This window comes from Elephantulus edwardii, unplaced genomic scaffold (assembly GCF_000299155.1).
Source record: "Elephantulus edwardii isolate Elephantulus edwardi_28Jun2011 unplaced genomic scaffold, EleEdw1.0 scaffold00054, whole genome shotgun sequence".
NCBI lineage: Eukaryota > Metazoa > Chordata > Mammalia > Macroscelidea > Macroscelididae > Elephantulus > Elephantulus edwardii.
The window spans coordinates 2450225-2464546 of NW_006399804.1; positions in this window are offsets into that span (position 1 = coordinate 2450225).

The following is a 14322-nucleotide window of genomic DNA, read 5'->3' on the forward strand; positions in this document are numbered from 1 at the left end:
TCTCTTTTCACCTCTCCCCCATCCTCCCAGTTCGCTCCTCTCCTTGAAAAGTAAAAGAAAAATTCCTTCATTGGCATACAATTCCTCCTCCCCTCCCCATACACTTAGCAAGTTTTATAGACAGAAATATGGATTATAAATAATAAGGAAATTTATTCTGATCAAGAGAACTATCTATCTAGTTTTGCCTTTTCTCAATCACACAAAAAAGAAACATGTTACTCTTCCCATTTTCAATTCTAAATAAGTTACAGATTGGCTTTAGCCAGTTGAAGCTTTTGCATCTACAATATTTTGTGTGTGTGTGGGGGGGAGAATGTCATTGAAGGTTATTAGAGCAGTGAAATGTGTCAACTATTCTCTAAAGAAAAATTAATCCTGGCTGATCAAAATGCAAAGCTTCTATAGTCTAGTGTGTACCAATAATTTGGAGGAAGGAATATATTCAGAAATAAATTTTGAAAATCTTAAATCTATTCCATATAGAAAAACCCCTTTCTATATTACTAGTTATATTTTTTCAAATAAGGAAATAATTTTCTTTGTGATTAAGAAATAATTTTCAGAAAGTTTGGATTTTATTTTAAAAAATTCTAATTTTTCCTATTGCTATGCTAATGTTTCATAAAAAATTTGTAATTATATATCATTTTTTGTCAAGAAGAGTTCTGTGCTTGGAAAAATATGTAATAAATATGCTTCTTTGGGCATATTTCCAGGAGGAATCAGTACTTAGAGATAGCATATTGGGTGTGGTGCTCCGGGCTTAATCAATATGGCTTTCCTAGCTATTGAGTTTGACTGCCACAGGGATGGGTGGGCACACATGAATGGGCTCTGTTGGTCTATTCACAAGGGGATTGGTTAGTCTTGCCATTAAATTGAACAGATTTAGCAGCAGAAAATATGAGTCTCAGCAAAGAATGTAGAATGTACATGCTTTAGGACCGAAGATTCCTGTGCCACTCCGATTGAGGCATACAAGAGCTGCAGTAGCGCTATGGCAGAAGATCAGAGACCTAAAGTGATACAGAGCTAGCCTGGGACTGCTACTCTCTGGAATCAGGACCAAGGACTTTTACTCAAGTTTGCCAGAGAACTTGGGAGGAGGTGCCATAATTGGTAGAACTAAGACAGCTTTGTCACATTGGTCTTAAGTGGCAAGGTTGAAGGCTGAAGGACCTGGGAGCACACTTTGGAAGCTGTTCTGACTGTGAAATTGTATTGAGATAACTTCCCTAATACATCCCTAATCATGAGTACAGTTCTATGTGGTCTGTGAGCTATTCAACAGATTTTGTGTCCAGTGGAGCTGTAAGATTGGTGTTGGAATTAGTAGAAAATGGTGCAGGAGCATGGGGGACTTGTCTGACCTCGTAGGAAATGGTTTTATGCTGTGGATGATGATGATGGGGGCAGTTCCTTCTTGTGGAGTTAATAGAGGTTAGATATGGCCATCCCCATGCCCTTGTTCATTTTATATTGAAAAAAGTAGAGGTTTAGGAAAAGACCTCCTATAAGATGTTTGATACAGTGACTTGAGCATGACAGAGTTCTTGAAGATAGGGCAAGGTTCAGATCTGTTAGTTCATACGTTGACTTTGATTTGTTGATTTGACATCATCTAAGAACAACAAGAAGTGGACTAGAGGTATCTCATAGCAAATAAGAATTCACTGTGTTACATATAAGTGGTTAAGTGTTAGACTACTAACTGAAATGTTTGTAATTAAAACCTACACAGAAGGACCTTTGAAGTAAAAATTCACTATCATCCCATTGGTTTCCACTTGTAGCAACATTTCATCAGGTTTCTGAGGCTGTAAACCCCTGACAGGAAGAAACTTGTCATCTTTCACCCTGGAAGTGAGGCTAGATGTTTTGTTTCCAAAAAGTAAGAGCCTTGAAGATGTTATGAAACAGTATCCTGCACATTTAGGGCTGCCAAGATTTGTTATTGACTAGATGGCATTAAATAACAGTAACAACATAGTAAATAAAGGAAAATAGTTTAAGTCTTCTCATGGAAGGTACCCATGTCTTCCCAAATACAGTTCAATTTTTAATACTTTTATTTTTTTAATTATTGTTAAATTTTCTTAGTTTTAATGAACATTTACAGAGATTTGGGGTTCTCATTCATTCATTGTTCCACTGTTTTCTCTACCCTCCTCCCCAGTTCGTTCTTCTCCCCACCCCCCGAATGTCTGTTTTAATTGTCCAATTGCCATAGTGCTTGTCAAAGCCAGTTCTGATTAATCTCCTTTGTCAGTGTGCCCTTTGCCATTCCCTATCACTCCTCCCTGAGAGAGACTTCACCCTGAGTCATAAGGAAAAGGGGATGGCATATTCTCTTAGCTACTTCCTGCTGAAAAGGGACGTTGTGGGTTTCAGGGTGAAGATCTTCTCTCACTACTCTACAGGGCCCCTTTGGCAGTAGGAAACACATAGACTATTATGGAGATTGATTTTGGAATTTAGATGCACTGTTTTAATACTTTTAATTAATGCTTGTGTTAATAATATTTTTTGTTTGGGAAAACTTAATTATGTCTTCACTCCCTATCTTATATTTCCCTAAACAGCTAGAGGCAACACTTCGGAAGAACAATAAACATATCTGGTTCTTATCCAAACTGTCAAGTAAAAAGCCCGCACTTTCTTTCCCAACCTTCTGGTTCTTGGATTTTTCAGTACCCTTGTAATCACTTCCTCCTAAATCAACCAAAGCCTAGTCACTTTAAAGGACTGAATGTGCCCATTTTTTATAATAATTTAAAATAATTTGGCATTAGGATGCTAGCTATGTAGTTGTTTCATACTGTCTAGTTTGAATCAACTCAGAACTCATCCTCCAGTAGGTTTTCAGAGGCAGTAAATCTTACAGGAAGAGAATGTCCATCTTTCTAATGTGGAACAGCTGATCGGTTTGAACCATGCACCTTTGGGTTTATAGTGCAACACTTTACCACTAAGTCACCAGAGCCCGCTAACTCTTGTAGTAGCTAATTTTTATTTTAGGTATATCATATGTTCCTGGATGATGTTGTTGTTAGGTGCCATTGAGTTGAACACAACTCATAGTGACTCTATGAACAAAAGGTCTGAACCCTGCTCTATCCTGCGCCAATCCTCACACTTCTTGACACACAAGAGCCCACTGTAGCATTATTCATTGTATCAATCCATCTGGTTGAGGGTCTTCCTCTCTTTTGCTAACCCTCCACCCTTCCCAGCATCATGTCTCTTAGGACAGCAGAGCCCTTTCCTTCCTCTCTTAGAATGGCTATGGAAATGATCCAATTACAGGAAGCAGCAGCTGTGGCTGTTTCTGTCAAGGATGTGAACCTGCTCTACCTCCTTTCCCAGAAATAGTTATCTGAGACCCCAACCTACTTCCCAATCTTGTAAAAAACATCTGTGAGCATCCCCTTCTCCAAGTTCTTTGTAAGAGAATATAAAAACCTGCTCTAACTTTCAGTGGAGGCTGATTTTTCTGCTTAAGAGCCAGCATGGCAGTTTCTCCTCAATGAACTGTCTTTCTTGGCCTGCACTGGGTTCTGTCCTTCCTTCACGATCTTACAATGTCCTTCTCCAAGGAATAGTATCTCCTAGCAACATGACCCAAAATATGCAAGGCGAAGCCTCAACATTCTTGCCTCCAAAGAACACTCTGGCTACACCATCTCCAAGCATATCTGTTCATTTTCTTGGCCGTCCATTGAATGTTCAGTGCTCTTCTCCAACACCACAGCTCAAAGGCGTCATTCCCGCCCCCCTCCCCCCGTAATTCTTGGTCATTGTCCATCTGTCAGATGCATAGCTAGTAATCAGAAAGACTATGGCCTGAATAAGACACACTACTCCTCAATAATTTGGAACGGTTCCTAACTGCAGATTTTCTCAGTGCAATATATCTCCTTATTTCCTCCCTGCTGGTACCAAGGATGTTAAATGTGGATCCAAGCAAGATGAAGCCTTTGACAGTTTCAATCGCCTCTCCATCCATCATGACATTGCCTATTGGTCCAGTGGTAAGAGTCTTTCTTTTATTGACATTGAGATGCAATCCATACCGAAGCCTGCATTCCTTGATCTGCAACAAGTGCTTCAAGCCCTCCTCACTGAACATCTGCATAACATAGATTATTGATGAATCACCCTCCTGAAGCCACATTCTTCCTTAAAGAGTGCAGCTTCTCGGGTAATTTGCTCAGCATACAGATCGGTTAGGTATGGAGAGAAAATACAAACCTGGTACACTCCTTTCCCAATTCCTAACCATGCCATGCTCTCCTGCTCTGTTTGCACTACAGCCTGTTATAGGTATAGGTACTGCATGAGCACAATCAAGTGCTCTGGGATTCCCATTCTTCTCAATGTCAGCCACAACTTATCATGATCCACACAGTAAATGTCTTGGCATAGTCAATAAAGCACAAATAGACATTCTTCTGGTATTCCTTACTTTCAGCTGGAATCCATCTTACTTCAGCAATGATAGACCTGATGCCTCTTCCAAATCCTGCGTAAACTTCTGGCATTTCCTTATCTATGTTCTGTTCTAGCCATTTTTAATGATCTTCAGCAGTATATGCTTGCATGTGATATTAATGATAATTTGATAATTTCCACATTCGGTTGGATCACCTTTCTTGGAAATGGGAACAAATATGGACCTTTTCTAATCTATTGGTCAATCAGCCATTCTCCAAATTTCCTGGCATAGGCTGTTGAGTGCATCCAAGATTGCGTCTGTTAATTGAAACAAGGCAATTGGTATCCCATCTTTCCAGGGCTTTATTTTATGCCAATGCCTTTGATGCAGCTTCTATTTCCTCTGTCATTAACATTGGCTCCTGTTCATATGGTATTTCCTGAAATTTTTTAGTGTCAATCAATTCTTTCTTATACAGTGACTCTGTGTGTACCCTCCATCTTCTTTTGATACTTTTGGGGTCATTCAATATATTTCCCATAGCATCTTTTAATATTGGGCCATGAGAAATGCAGAGCGAGTTCTTCCCTTTGTATTCTCCAATTCCAACTCTCTGCACATTCCATTACAACACTTTGTTTTGTCCTCCTGAGCTGCCCTTTGAAATTGTCTGTTCAGCTCTGTCACTTAGACATGTTTTCCATTAGTTTTGGTTTCTCGATGCTCCAGTGCAATCTTCAGAGTCTCTTCCTGGATAGAAAAAAATTATCTCAAATAAGGAAACTACAAATACCATAACAGACTACAGATTTTCTATTATTGATGAACTTTGAGTTATTATCAGTTTTGACTAATTGGTCCCTGACTCATGGTTACCAAACAGAAGAAACTCTTTTAGCTGCTATGTTATCTCCACAACTGATTGTGGGTTAGACCACTGTGATCCATACCTTGGTTGTTTATTTCACACTTTATCACCAGATCTCTTTGATCTTAATCTGATGTTCTGCTGATACCTGATCAACACCATGCTGCTATGTTGTTTGTATACAGTAGAGTAGGCACTGACCCCTCGCTGACCCTCTAGCAGGTTTCCAGAGGCAGTGAATTGCACCAGAGTTAATCGTTCATCTTTTGCCTATAGAGCAGCTAGTGGTGGATTTGAACAGCATACCTTGCACTGGCAGTACAATTCCTTACCACTAAGTCACCAGAGCTCCCTAGCAACATGCAATCACATCAACATGCAAAACACCATCAGCAGACAATGACTGCGCTTCAGGTACATTAGACAGGAATCAAACCCAACCCTCTCGAGTATAAAGCAAGAATTATATTACTGAAACGTCAATGCCTAAGAGGCCCTTTAAAACCATACAAAATTAACAGTAAACTTGTAAATGTTACGTTAAAAGCCCATCTTATGGGAGAAGGGTTTAAGAGATAGAACGCCAAGTCCTTTTTCCTGGTCTATCTTCATCTAAAGATATGGTGAAAGAATCTATAGTAAATAAGTGATCTTGCTAGTATTTGACGTACCAGTGCCATAACTTCCAGAATCACAGCAACGCATACCCTGCCATAGTACAACAAACTGAAAGACAAGGGTGGAAACTATTCATAGTCTGTAAATTACAAGCAACATTATTTTTTCTCTTCTCAATCCTATCTTTCAAGTCCATCTGTTGTTGTTATGTGCCATCAAGTCACTTGCAACTCATAGAGACTCTATGTACAATAGCTATGAACTGGGCTCTATTCTGAGCCAAATTCACTGTCTGGCATATCTACCCCCATTACCACAGTAATTGTGTCACTTTATCTCATCTGGGGTCTTGCTCTCCTGTGCTGCCCCTCCACCCTTCCAAGCATGGTGTCCTTCTCAGAAGACTGGTCCCTTCTGGCTACATGCTCAAACCATGTGAGACAGAACTACAAAATCATTGCTCCAAGGAGCATCCTGGTTTCACTCTCTCTAGATAAGATCTGTTAGTTCTCTTGGCAGTCCTTTGTATGTTCAATACTCTTCTCCAGCACCACTGATTTTTCTTCTATAATCTTTATTCATTGTTCAGCTCTCTGATACATAGCAAGTAATTGTGAAGACCATGGCTTTGATCAAGCACATCTTAGTCTCTAGACTGACACCATTGCTCCTCAGTACACTGGAGAGGTCCCTTACAGCAGACTTTTGCAATTGCAATGTAATTCATCTTCTGATTTCCTGGCTACTGATACCAAAGATGTGGATTGTGGAACCAAGCAAGCTGAAACTCTTGACAATCTAAATCTCTTCTCTGTCTGTCATGATACTGTCAACTGGCTCAGTGGTAAGAATCTTTGTTTCCATGATGTTGAGCTTCACTCCATGTTGAAGGCTGCAGTCCTTGACCTTCTGCAGCAAATGCTTCAGGTCCTCCTCAGTTTCAGCAACCAAGGATGTATCTGTCATCTGCATAACACCAGTTGTTGATTAGTCTTCCTCTAATCCTGTTGTCACATTCCACAAATACCAGCTTCCTGAATAATCTGTTATGCATATAAATTGAAAAGAAATGGAGGTAGGATGCATTCCTTACATACACCATTTCTGATTTTGAACCATGCACTGTTTCCTTGCTCTATTCTGAGACCTGCTTTCTGGTCCAAGTATAGGTTTCACATAAACACATCAAGTGTTCTGGGATTCATATTCTTCTCAGAGTTAGCCACAGTTTCCACACAGTCAAATGCCTTTGTATGCTCAATGAAAGACAGATAGATATCCCTCTGATACTCTCTGTTTTTAGCTAAGATCCATTAGATATTGGCTATAATGTCCCTAAAGAACTCGTAAATAAGTCTGCTAATTTCTTTTTCAAGTTTTCTCATATTAGGATCACAGTAACAAGTTTGCATTTAATGTATATCTTTCTTCAAAAACTGCTTAGAGATTTTCATCCAAAGAATTCTCATGCCATTTTACTACAGTGACTAAAGAAATAAGAAGTTAAGGCTTTCTCCCGCCCCCCACCCACCCCAGATGAACTGATTTTAAGGGTTTTTTTTAAAGGAATCCATTTATCTAAAATCTCTTAATAAGTTTGCTGGTCTTTCTCAGATAAATTTCCATTTTATATTAATTTAATTATTTACAAATCTTAGTTACTGTAACAGTTAATTCATAGCTTTTATTCTACTTGAATTCTATAGTTGATGCTGATACTGTTGTTAGGTGTCATGGAGCTGATTTTGACTCTCAGCAGAACTAAACAATGCCCTGTACTGTAACATACTCAAAATCACTGCTGTGTTTGAGTGATTGTTGTAGCCACTGAATTAATTTATCTCATTGAGGATCTCCCTCCTTCTCATTAACCCTCTTCTTTACCATATCCAATATCCTTCTCCAGCGTCTGGTCCCTTCTACTTACTTATCCACAGGCTGTGTTAGGTGTCATTGGTTTGACTATGACTCAAAGAAACCTCATGAACAACAAATCTGAAGCTCACTCCGTCCTGTGCTCTATCTTCACAATCTCTGATTTGCTCAAGCCCATTGTTACAATCAATGTGTTAACTCACCTTTTTGAGCATCTTCCTCTCTTTCACAGACCCTTGACCCTTCCCAGGCATGATGTCTTTTTCCAAGAACTGGCTTTGGAATTTACTAGGACTCAAGTATGTTAGATATGGTAAGGGTGGCATAAGATAGAACAAGTTTCTGATCTGTTCTCAACAGGGTCCTGGTGAGTTGTATAAGACTCTGTGGCACATAACAACAGTCCTTTTTCTATGTTTCCAACTTTTGCACTCCAGTCATCAATTATTATTAATGAATCTTGATTTCATGTTCACTTTTAGACTGCAAAAGTTGGTTAGAACCTTCAATTTCTTAATCTTTTGCTTTAGTGTTTGATCCATATATTTGTATAATAGTTATATTAACAAGCCTTCTTTGTTTATGTATGGATAGTATCCAATTACTGACAGCATCATATGGCATGAATGCTGTTGTTGTTTTTAAGAGCTGTCAAGTTTTAGGCAACTCATAGTGACCCTATGAACGAAATACCTGGATGCTTGTGTAACTTTCATCCTTTCTCTAGGTTCATAGGATTTCCAGAGGCAAGCTTTTAGCATGCATCAATTTGCATATCCATTTTGTTCTCTCTCTCTCTCTCTCTCACACACACACACACACACACACACACACACACTCATTTAGAATGCTTGGAAGGGAGATTTCTCTGGTGCAGTGATTATCATGTTCACCTAACATATAAAATGCTTGGCAGTGAAAAGAGACTAGTAAGTAAATCACAGCCCCAGGACTTGAAGCATTTAACAAACTGTTGTTATAACAACAGCCAAATTGATTTCAACCCATAGTGACCCCATATAACAGAATAGATGTGATCCTATGTGACAGAACAGAACTTCCACACAGGGTTTCTTGCATAATCGTTCTAGGGGTGGTTATCATGTTTTCCCCATGAAGCCAGTGCATGGGTGACATTAGCAACTGAGTGCTCGGCCATTGTGCCTCTTTGTAACAAGCTAGTTGTCACTTTTGTAATGATGATGTATGCATCACCCTAAGAAACCACTGATTTTTTTTTCAAGGTTCAGGGAAAATAGCTCACCCATTTTTAGAGTAGGGTGATCATATAATTTATCATCCAAACACAGACAGACAGTTTTAAAGTAGCTCTGGTGGTATAGTCCATAGCATGTTGCACTGCTAAGCAGTTTTAAGGGTAAACAAGGTTGCTATTAATAACGGTATTGAGACCACTGCCTCACTCCTTTTTCTTAGACTCATCCTCACCTTGTCTCACACTCTCATATGACCTCATACGGTCCTGATCATAGAACCTATACCTCCTTACTGGGTATTCTGCTTTAAAGCCCAGCTACTTCTCCCATATTATAAGTGTCCTCAATCTTGACATATTCATCATCATATCTCTAATGATAGCAGGCATAATTTTAAAAATAATAATTAATAGTTTTGGAGTAACAAACAAGTAACTCAAGGAAGGGGTGGGATTTATTGAAATGCAGCAACAGGGGTAAGAATTTCAAAGAGTCGAAGCAATTAGATTCTAAACCCACTACTGTTGAATTATTCCCAACTCATAGCCACAATGTAGAGCAGAGAAGGACCTCCCTACAGAGTTTCCAAGATAGTCAGTTTTTACAGGAGCCAACTGCCTCATCTTTCTCTTGTGGAGCAGCTGGTCTGACTTAATTCAGTGGATCAGCATGGCTCCTTAAGTACGATCTACACAGGAGAAGTTTTCTTTTGCTTCTTTATGGAGCTTTGGTGGCATAGTGTACAGCACATTGTGCTGCTGAATACACAAGACAGGGCAAGATTCAGATCTGTTGTTCTTAGGGTCATACTTGACTTGATAGCACTTAACAATAACAACTGGTAGCACTGTCCGTGGTGAGTTGCACTACTAACCCAGAGGCCACAATTCTCCAGACATTTTAATCCACCAATTGCTCCAGGTGAGGGAGACGGGCAATCTCCCCCAGTTATGAAATCCTAGAATCCTGATGGAGAGTCACTCCGAGTTTGAACTGGCTTGATGACAGTGAATGAGTGAGTGAGTGATTATGGTAAATATTTTATTAGTTTTACCCTCCTTTATATTGACCTTATCTAGGCCCAACTGTTAAACAAATAAACGGGTGAAAAAATATCTTTAATTACCTGTGGAAATTGCAGGAGGTTGTTTTGCATTTAACCTTCAGATTTTCTACTGTGGCCTAAATGTTGCTATTTATTGTGTGAGAAAGATAAAAAAATGGGTATTTTTGCCAAATCTCTGGGTCCAAAGAAATATAGAACAAGTTAAGCTGAGCAGAATATAATGCCAAAGTCTTAGTGGCTCTGCTAGAAGAGCAGTGTGGGTCGGATGAAGGTCTGTTTCTTGTCACCTCATTCCAGGATTGTGCTGATGGAGCAGTCACCATCTTAAATATCAGTGGTCTCTGTGGCCAAGGCTAAGAGGGCTCTTGAGGTCTCAAATGAGCAAATACTCCCAACTGGAAATGAGAAAGATCACAGTTGCTGACGATTTATGAGCCAGAAAAAGTTACATGGCTCCACCTAAGGACAAAGAGGCTAGGAAATACAATCTTGCCATGCATGCTGAAAGCACAGAGTCAGGAAAATAGCACTGCTGACTATCACAAGTGTTTTGCTGAGTTTGGGCCTTATTTGCGAGAAGAGTAACCCTAGGGAAAATAAACACTGATGGAATTCTAAGGCAACAGAGTTCTGCTAGTAACTCTGGTCCCAGAGCTGGGGATGGATAACTCCTGAAACGGTACAGATTTCATTTGCAAAATCCCTAAGTAAGATTCTGAAGTAAGTAAGAGTCTTACAAAAGAGATATCTAACCCCTCAGCTGCCATAAAACACTTCGGAAGTCTACTATTTATTTATAGTCCTTTGGATGTTCCAAAAGAATCAAGCTAGGAATCAAGAGAGGAAACAGAGATAAAGGGGGTTTTGTTGTTGTTAAGAGAACATTGCATCAACTCCAACTCATGACAAACTTATTCATGTATATACATATAGATAAAAAACAGAACAAAATAATGTCTCTTGTTGTTGTGTACTGTCAAGAAGTCAGAACCCACCCATAGCCGACTTCTCCAGAAGTTTTTCAGAGGCAGTTTTAACAACACAGAAGAAAATACCGATCCTCCTGTGGAAGCAGTTTGTGGATTTGAACCATGTGCATGTGGGATTTCAGCACAGCTCCTTACCTCTTGGCTACCAGAGCTCCCTAATCCTATATTATTCTCAAAATTGTTGCTATATTTGATCTCATTGTTGTAGCCATGTGTCTGTCAATCACCCCATCTCACTGAGAGTCTTTCTGTTTCTATCTTTGTTGTTGTTGTTGACCATCTACTTTATCAAGTACAATGCCTTCTCTAAGGGCCTTTCTTTCTTGATAATGTATCCAAAGTAAGTGAGATGAAATCTTGCCATTTTTTGCTTCCAAGGGGCATTCTGGCTGTACTTTCTCTAAAACAGATTTGTTTGTCCTTCTTGTAATCCATGGTATATATTCAAAGTTTTCAACCAATATCACAGTTTAAATGTGTCAATTCTTTTGTTCTTTTATTGTCAACCTTTCACATTCATATGAAAGATCTTCCGTATAATGATAATTATTATTTAAAAGCAATCAACACATATCAGATACAGGGAACTAAGAAGAAAGTTTGAGGAGATATAATTTTACACTATCTCTAAATCAATATTGTTGAGCTAGCATTTAAAAGAAAGTAATTAACCAGAGGAAGCTCTGGTTACCTAGTGAGTAAGAGACTTTATTGCCAACTTGGAGGCAGGTGGTTCAAACCCACCAGCTGCTGCTCCAAGAGAGAAAGATGGGCAATATCATCCCATGGAATCTGCAGCTTCTGAAAAACTGCTAGAAGGTCAGTTATGAGTCAATTCTGACTCAAAAGTACCCAACAATAACAATATTAGCCCGAACTGGAGACCTAAGGTGATCACTCATGTCTAAGACAATTGAAGAGAAAGTGAAATATTAATTGAACCTGTACATATCTTTTCTGAAGAGCTATTTTTAAAACTATCTGTCAAACTAAAGAAATGGCTATAAAATCACAAAGGTAATAATGATGATAAAAATTCTGATTGGGTTGGAATAAGAGAAACTTAAAGAGAAAGTCATAGGTAGAGAAATAGGTCCTAAACTGGAAAATAGCCATAGGGTATCTGAAGTAGTGTATCCTTCTGGCTTCAGAAAGAAAGTCTTACTGTACAGAGACACTGAGGCACTGAAAGAATGAAACTGCACTTACTGCTCTGGTAATTAAAATCCACCAGACACTATGAGACAAAAAGATGGACAATCTCTTCCCATGAGAATTAGAGCCTTGGAAACCCACTGAAGTGTCAGCTATGAATCAGGATTGACTCAATGTCAATGACAGGCTTTTTCCTTCTACCACATATAAGCAGTTTCTCTAGAACTTCAAAAGCACATGCAAAATAATTACCATTGCTTCAAAATCTTCTCATGCATACATAAAATATATGTGTACATATTCATCATTTAGTTTGTTTTGTGTATTTGCTATTTCAGAAAGGAAAATCAACACTCTCTGTGGCTAATTCTTTGGAAAATGAATTCTTAGGTAGAGATTTCTGTGTAAAAATTTACTGGCTACTGCCTTGGGATTAACAACCATGAAAGTAAAGAAAACAAGACTGGGCAGAAGAAAAAAATTTAGCTGCAATTCAGACATCACAAAACACTTAGCCAATCCCATGGGGAGATATGAAGTTGGCTGGCCTGTCAGAGTGGTCCCTGATTTTAGCCAAGGAGGTTGTGTTTACAGCTAGATGATGACTGTTCTAAGGGATGAAATACTTTGCTAAGAAGGTGGGAAGCTTTTAGAGACCCTGTTAGAGAATTAAATTTAACAGCTGTGGAAATGTAGATGATAATTTTAGTCATGAGATCAAATCATATCACCTAAGGAGTTTTGGGGGAGCTCTGCTGGCCTAGTGGTAAAGAATTGCACTGTAGATTCAAAACATCTTTCAAATATTCCAGCTGTTCTGTGGAAGAAAGATGAGAAATCAACTCCTGTGTGATTTACTGCCTCTAGAGGGTCAGCCATGAGTTCGTCTTGACTTAACAGTACATAACAGCAATTGAATTGTATTTTTGTGGAAGAATTAAGGACCCCTGGGGGCATTGTGCACCAAATGGTCATCAGTTTGAATACACTACCTGCTTTGTGGGATAAAGATAGTTTTCTCCTGTTAAGCTATACTTTTGTTGTTGTGTGCCTCTGGGTCAGAACCAACTCACAGGTGACCCTTCAGAAAGTTTTTAGAGGCAATAAATAACAAAGGAGGAGATTACCCATTCTTCTTTCTCCCACAGACTTGCTCTTAGATTTGAACCACCTGTCTTTGGGATTGCAGTCAAGATTTCTACCTCTAGGACACCAGAGCTCCATGAAAGGTCACCATGAATTGAACTCAAATTGATGACAGTGAGTTTTTGTTATGGAGGAATTAGTGCAGATGAAAAAGAGAAGAGGCCTAAGGATTGAAGCTTGGTGCACTCAAACAAGAAATAAAATGAGAAGATGTAACTAAAGAATATTTTTTAAAAGTCTTAAAAAAGGAAAATCAAGATAGGCTGGTTTCCAGAAAGGTGAATAATTTAAAGAAGGGAAAAGAGAAATATAGCAAATCAGAGATCACTGGAAATTATGGCAAGAAAATGTTGGCTATCTTTTAAAAAATCATACTAAAGCATAACATCCAAGAAAGAAAGAAAACATAAAGAGAAGGACTATTCCTGGGGTAAACCAAGTGACCTACATAGGAAGTAAAATTTAAAGACACATTTTTCACACCCTGAAACGTATTACTTTTTAAAATTGTGTACTGTAGTTACCTTTGCTCTGATGCAGGAACAATATTAGAAGAGATAGTAAATGTTATTTCATATTAAAATTAAATTGTAAGAAGTAAAAGAGATGTTTTGTCAATGATAAAATAATATGTCATTAAAATCCCAGGGATTATGTGCATCAGAATGATAAGGAAAGTAAAGCTGATTTCTCATCAGAAATTATGGAAGTCAGCACAGAATGGAAAAATCTTCTTAAAGTCTTGCATGCGGAAAACAAAGCCAGCCAATCAGAATAGTAGAATAATGTTGTTGTTGTTATGTGCCATCGAGTCGTTTTGGACTCATAGCGACCCTATGCACAACAGCTCTAAACCCTGCTCTATCCTGCACCAACCGCACCACCTCTGACACACCCATCCCGATTACCCCAGTCACGGAATCAATCCATCTCATAGAGGGTCTTCCCCT